The sequence below is a fragment of the Pectinophora gossypiella genome, chromosome 8, assembly GCF_024362695.1.
Source record: "Pectinophora gossypiella chromosome 8, ilPecGoss1.1, whole genome shotgun sequence".
In the NCBI taxonomy this organism is placed as follows: Eukaryota; Metazoa; Arthropoda; class Insecta; order Lepidoptera; family Gelechiidae; genus Pectinophora; species Pectinophora gossypiella.
Window position 1 is genome coordinate 4884686 of NC_065411.1, and position 7259 is coordinate 4891944.

Genomic DNA, 7259 nt, shown 5'->3' on the forward strand with positions numbered 1-7259 from the left:
GGGCGCGCGAAGAGTTTTTTTACTCACATTTATCAGGTCAGGCGATACAAGAATGAGATTCTTGTATGAAGTATCCGAGAAGAGATAATACGTAACGCAAGTGGTTGGTTTGTGTCTCAGCCGCTGTCATTTGCCAAGCTTCATCGACGAACCGTCAACGATGTCTTCCTGTCTATCAAAGTAAACTGTCGAAAACAAAACTAGGTATCTAGTAGAAATTTCAGATAGGACAGCGACGTGGCGAGTAACTTTTGGAGAGTCGCAAGCAGTTATACACAACAACACCTACATAAGGCCAGGTGCGCACTACGAGATTTTCGCCGCACGGCAGAAAAGAGCAGCGGCATAATGTCGCACTGTAATACTGCGCCGCTGCGGCGGCTCTGCCGTCAAGTGCGCGCAATACAATTTAAAGCTGTTTGGTACAGAATTACAGTGCGACATTATGCCGCTGCTTTTTTCTGCCGCGCGGCGAAAAACTCGTAGTGCGCGCCTAGTCTAATTCTGACACGCCACTTTCTCTCTTCCAATCTTATAAAAAAAGTGATTTTTCAGTGTTATCGGCAAGTGATCACGTCGCTGTACTTGCCTCAGACGTCATTTACTTCTTGACCAGACAATAGGAAGCGCTAAGGGGTCCCACTCACTCGCTACTCACTGTCAGTAGAGCATTTACCTCATCTCGGATAGACGTTGAACTAGTGTACCACACATGTATTTCCCGCGTCATGCAATACCATCATTAGTAGACTCGGAATTCCATTCCTGAACGATGAAGACGAAACAATATTGATATTAGATAATGGAAAAATGGCGTGCCACCGACGAATTACTGCAGAGGAAAATTGCCATTTCCCTGCTATTCTCTATCTTGAGCTTCTTAGTTAAAATACCGTCTAACCAGCCATTAATGTTGCTTACGAGTACTTGGTTAGACGGTTTAAGTTATAAAGACATTAAAGTTACAGACAATGGTCTGTGAAGTTGAAATATTTTCACAGGATAATCTTCTTCTATCGTGTGGGTTAGGAGGTGAACCAACCACGTAACAACCAACCAAGACCACCAAGACACCAAGATAATAAGCTATAATGATTCATCGGGTCTTTTTTGTCAGGTATTCCAATTTTCAGGGGCCGTATACCCAAGTACAGCAATGATATATTCATGCCCTTTCTTGATTCTAATGTCGAATCGCTTTCGTTTTTTTCATAAAAATGTATAGTCGGGAATTCTATGTAAGTATTTATAAAGTAGTTGCATACGATGCGGAAGAATGCAGCGCGCTTCAACCTTAAGATTAGAAGTCTTAAGTTAGATAATAATAAGCTGTACAATTTCCTATCGAGGGCTACGACGAATAGACGCAACGAATGCTATCTACGTAGATAAACATTGTAAGGCTATTGGTCGAAAGCCATCGACATTATTTGCGACGGTCAGAACCCTAGCCGCGGGCACCGGTTCGTATACCGTCTATGTATATCATACTTTATAAATAACTTAATTATAAGCAATTAATACAAAATTAATAACCTGATGCTCGCAGTAAGCAGATTAAGATAATTATCTGTATTTAGATCCATAAGTATTTTGTTGTATCTTAATCTTCATTAACGTTGGAGTTGTGCGCTTTTGATGTAGATATTCGTATTATAAAATAAGTACTTACAACGAATTTATAGAAGGTTTACGATTTACTTAAATAAATATGATGGGATAAATACCATAGCCAAAAATCTTCCAGAACAACTTGCTAAAAATCAGAAGTAAGGGATTCTCACAATGCGACGCAGTTCATTCGTTAGGAATTGAAACAATTGACAATGAGGGATTTTTCAGGCTACGTTCACCAAAAACAATATAGATGGCGTTGTACAGTTGTAACGTGATAAAAGAAAAATTACTTACATAATTATTACAAAACTAGCTTTTGCCCGCGACTTCGTCCGCGTGGTGTGTTATATAAGAGAGAGATCTTTGTGTGTGTGGTGCATATCAAATTTCAAGCATCTAACTTATGCAGTTTAGATTTTTTCATACAATTATTTTCCCAATAACTCCCATTTTTCAAAATACAGCCAAAAATAAACTTGATATTTACTAAGGTATGCATGCATGCTAGATTGAATCAATTGATTGAATAGATTTTTTTTTTAATTGATTGTTCATTGAGTTTTAATTTTAATACACACTTCCTCTCTTCCCTTCAATGTTGCTGTGCCCTACAGGGTCCATGTTTTAGTTCCTATGCCTATGTAACACCCCATTGTACTACATGGAATGCAATAAATAATTTAATTGAATTGAATTGAAAATATCTATCTTACGCGGTTTCGATTTTTTCATACAAATGTTTTTTTCCCGCTAACTCCCGTTTCCGTGGGAATTTTGCAATATCCTGTTTCAACTAAGCTTTAAGTTAACTAAGGTACCTGCATGTCAAATTTCAAGCATCTAACTTAAGCGGTTTAGATTTTTCATACAAAAGGATTTTCCCGCTAATTTCCGTTCCCGTGGGAATTTCGGGAATTCCTTTCTTAGTGCACCTCTACGGTACTTAAGCTATGTCCCTTCCAAATTTCAAATGCCTACGTTTAGCCGTTCAGGCTATGCGTTGATATGTCAGTCAATGAGTCAATCAGTTTCTCCTTTTATTTAGATTTGATTTTTTCATACAAATGTTTTTTCCCGCTAACTACCGTTCACGTGGGAATTTTGTAATATCCTGTTGCAACTAAGCTTTAAGTTTACTAAAGTACCTGCATGCTAAATTTCAAACGTCTAACTTGAATGGTTTAGATTTTTCATACAAAAGGATTTTCCCGCTAATTCCCGTTCTCGTGGGAATTTCGGGAATTTCTTTCTTAGTGCACCTCTACGGTACCTAAGGTATCTGCATGCCAAATTTCAAACGTCTAACTTGAGTGGTTTAGATTTTTCATACAACAGGATTTTCCCGCTAATTCCCGTTCCCGTGGGAATTTCGGGAATTCCTTTCTTAGTACACCTCTACGGTATTTAAGGTACCTGTATGACAAATGTCAAACATCTAACTTGAATGGTTTAGATTTTTCATACAAAAGGATTTTACCGCTAATTCCCGTTCTCGTGGGAATTTCGGGAATTCCTTTCTTAATGCACCTCTACGGTACCTAAGGTACCTGCATGACAAATTTCAAACGTCTAACTTGAGTGGTTTAGATTTTTCTTACAAAAGGATTTTCCCGCTAATTCCCGTTCTCGTGGGAATTTCGGGAATTCCTTTCTCAGTGCACCTCTACGGTACCTAAGGTATCTGCATGCCAAATTTCAAACGTCTAACTTGAGTGGTTTAGATTTGTCATACAAAAGGATTTTCCCGCTAATTCCCGTTCCCGTAGGAATTTCGGGAATTCCTTTCTTAGTGCACCTCTACGGTATCTAAGGTACCTGCATGCCAAATTTCAAACGTCTAACTTGAGTGGTTTAGATTTTTCATACAAAAGGATTTCCCTTCACTACTCTGCTCCTATTGATTGTAGCGTGATGAAAAGTATACTATCCTGTCCAGGAGTGTGAAGAATAATTGTACCAAGTTTCATTAAAATCCGTCCAGTAGTTTTTGTTTCTATAAGGAACATACAGACAGACAGACAGACAGACAGACAGACAGACAGACAGACAGACAGACAAAAATTTTACTGATTGCATTTTTGGCATCAGTATCGATCACTTATCACCCCCTGATAGTTATTTTGAAAAAGTATTTAATGTACAGAATTGACCTCTCTACAGATTTATTATAAGTATAGATAAAATGTAATAATGCATATATAAAAATAATGTATGTACGTAAAAAAGTATGTACGTAAAAATGTATCTCTCCTTCCGAGAAACTGTGAAAGGCATACTTACAATACAAGAAATAAACATAAAATTGCTATTCAAAATTCTAGATTAAGTAAATTAAATTCATCTTTTTTGGGGTTATGTATACGTTTTTACAATAAAATACCAGATAATATTTTAAATTTGTCTCATGCTCATGCTCATGCGAAGTTCATGTGAAGCTTACTTTATGTAAAAAACTAATTACAAGATTAATGACTACCTAAATGATAAAAATGTCTGGTATTGAATGTGTTCCTCTAGTTATTAAATAACTTGTAATGTATATCCTCATTGGTTTTTAAAAGATGTGTTGCTGTTGCAGTTTCTTGTCATTTCTTCTCCTCAGCCATAACACCTTGCGAAATGACGTAAATTCAAAAATGTTACATTGACCTTCAACAAGTTTATCCATGATAATTACGTTGAATAAATGATTCTGATTTCTTATTGTTGCTTGATATTTGGATTACATTATATAGAATTATATTGCTACCTACATTGCTTCTCTTTATTTTGACCAGAATAATAATGGCGTAATAAAAAGGGTCAACATGTATACCCAAAAATAAAGATAAAAGATGCATATGTCTGTTATCCATGAAATTAGAAGGTTAAATGTAGGAAAATGTGTACAGCGCCATCTATATTGTGTTTAAGGAACGTAGCCTAGAAAGTCCCTCGTTTGAATCGAATCTACACGATATCGACTGTACGTTGGCGCGTACGTATCGCTTAGATCGCGTCGTCTCGTGGTGCGGCGCGCCGTCTTAAGACAGATAATATGATGAACCCTACGGTGACAGATGAACAACCCATCATACGATATACCCGGAAACATAAGCAGCTGAACGAGTCCTATGTTTTTTTATTCGCTCCCAGCCCAACATAGAAGGGTTTTCGTGTTTCGGTCATATATACATACAGAATCCCGTCACGTAACTCACGTAGAGCTTCGTAACTCCGTGACGTCAAACGTAAACAAAGTTTAACGTGCAACTACTATCTTTATACCGTATTATTCCCATATGCATGTTCTGGCAGCCAAACATTAATCCGAAAGTGGCGAGTTTTTCCTCAGGCCAGACAAACTGTATGTAATCCTTGTGACTATGAGTTGTTCGCAAGTTTCCAACAAATGTTTATCACGGTTCTGAAGAGGAAAATACCGTGATAATACTTAAGAACAGGCGAAAGTTCCGCGCGCTGTTCGATTGTTCTAGAACAGTGTCGTATTCTCTTCTTATAACAAATTGTGAGTATAATAAAACTAAATATAAGTGGGAAATTCGGTGGCATTTACGTTAACCTTATAGTCCATAATATAGAGTAGGTATGTTACCATTCATCCATTGCTTGACTTTTTAACATAGTATTTTTAAAATATTTTTTTCTGCTATTGAAACCAGAGTTGAACATAACGACTGAAAGTGTTGTATTACCAAAACGTATTAGATACTCTATGCCACATTGCAAATATAGGAAGCTAGGTTTAATACTTACTGATATATAGGAAATAGAAAAGAATATAGAAGTAAGATGATTCCGTGCTTCGGAGGGCACGTTAAGCCGTTGGTCCCGGCTATTAACCGTAAAAACACCTCCACCAACCCGCAGTGGAGCAGCGTGGTAGAGTATGCTCCATACCCCCTCCGGTTGAGTGAGGAGAGGCCTGTGCCCAGCAGTGGGACGCATATAGGTTGTTTATGTGTTATGTATTAGGAAATATAATGTACATACATACATAAACTCACGGAATAGAAGAATGAGGTTGTAAAGGCCCTACTAACGCTCTTTTTGTATGAGAACCACTGTCACTGGTTTAACCTCACTCTCTTTTACTGTTATTCCTGCAAACAGATAACTACGATACTATCCCAGATATCTGTGCGTCATAAAGTTTGCGGACGAGTGGAGCGCAAAGTTGATGTATGAACTATTTGCTCATACTTGTATGGCGCGCATTTCGCTCTCACTTGGCCCTTCCAACATCTTTCTTCTATTCCGTGCATGAACTTACGCCTATTTAGAAGGAAGAGAAGGGTGTCAGGATCGAATCAAATGGACATAATCTCTACTCACCTCGGTGGGAAACATAATATACTAATTCAACTATTGTGAAAGCCTTGATATACCTACTAAACACGACAACGAAGTCAAGATTTACCATAGACTTACGATTTTTTCGCGTAGCCTTTAAATGTTAAAGTTAATAAACACACGGGAAAATGATTCAAATCTAAATAAAACTATTTGAATTTCTCAAATAAACGCAGTAGAATGCAGCCAATTTCAAAACTATTTACATTATTCCCCTAGAATTACGCGCATTTAACAGATACAGAAACATTAGCACAAAAGCTTAATAAACTTTCCACTTCTAAATTCCAAATTTAATTACTAAGTTATATTATACGAGAGATCGGTATATAAAGTTAATTAAATGTGTAAAATACGAACAGGACGGATAGGGATTTCGGGAGTCAGAATTCAATTTGGGTGTGATTTCTTCGTGAGTCGGCTGGCCTTAGCGAGCCATTTCTTGGGATATTACGCGCTGAGGCCGGACATTGGAATCCCACCACATGCCTTTGTAAATGCTTATATATAAGATTGGGTCTGTATTCTGTATGTTACGTACTTAAGTGAGCTCGTGGATAAACCAGGGTATTCCGTTTACGTCGAAATATATACAGCCTTTATAATGTTTCATGTATGTTTTTCACCCAAGCAAAGAATATTAGGTATAGAACGGTAACTCTCCGCGCCGCACGAATTCGTGCCGGACGCTGAACTAGATTTATATTTCGATCTGGAGGTAATCACCAGATTATCCGAAATTGAGATGATGTGTTAGCACGGAGGGCACGTCAAACAGTCGGTCCCGGCTACTGTTTACATTTTCTGACGCCAGGGTTGATGAGGTCAGTCACTGACCTCCCAAACCACACGAGAGAAACTTTTCACTCCATACGACGACGTTGTTATGCGAAAACTGTTGGAAGCCGGGCTTAAATGAAAGCTAAAGGAATAATACCTACGACGTAAACTCTCATATACTTTAAAATGTATGAAAAAGAAAACGTTAAAACGCGACCCAATTGCACCTCAATAACCGTTAAAACTAGCAAAATTAGCTTCCAAGAGCTCCTATAGAGGAAAAAGAATTTAAAGAAAGCGAGCGTCTAGCTTTCGAATAGTTAGTAAGTATGCACGCATTACAATAAATGTATGAAGCAAATGCACGGGACGGCATAAGTCATCTCGTGAAATATGGAATACTCGTAATGAGGTAAGGGCGATAAGGATAAAGCGAGGTAAAAGGTTCCAAGGAAGCGGGCGTAAAACCAGGCTTTTAGAAGGTACGTAATTATTATGAGCAAGCACCT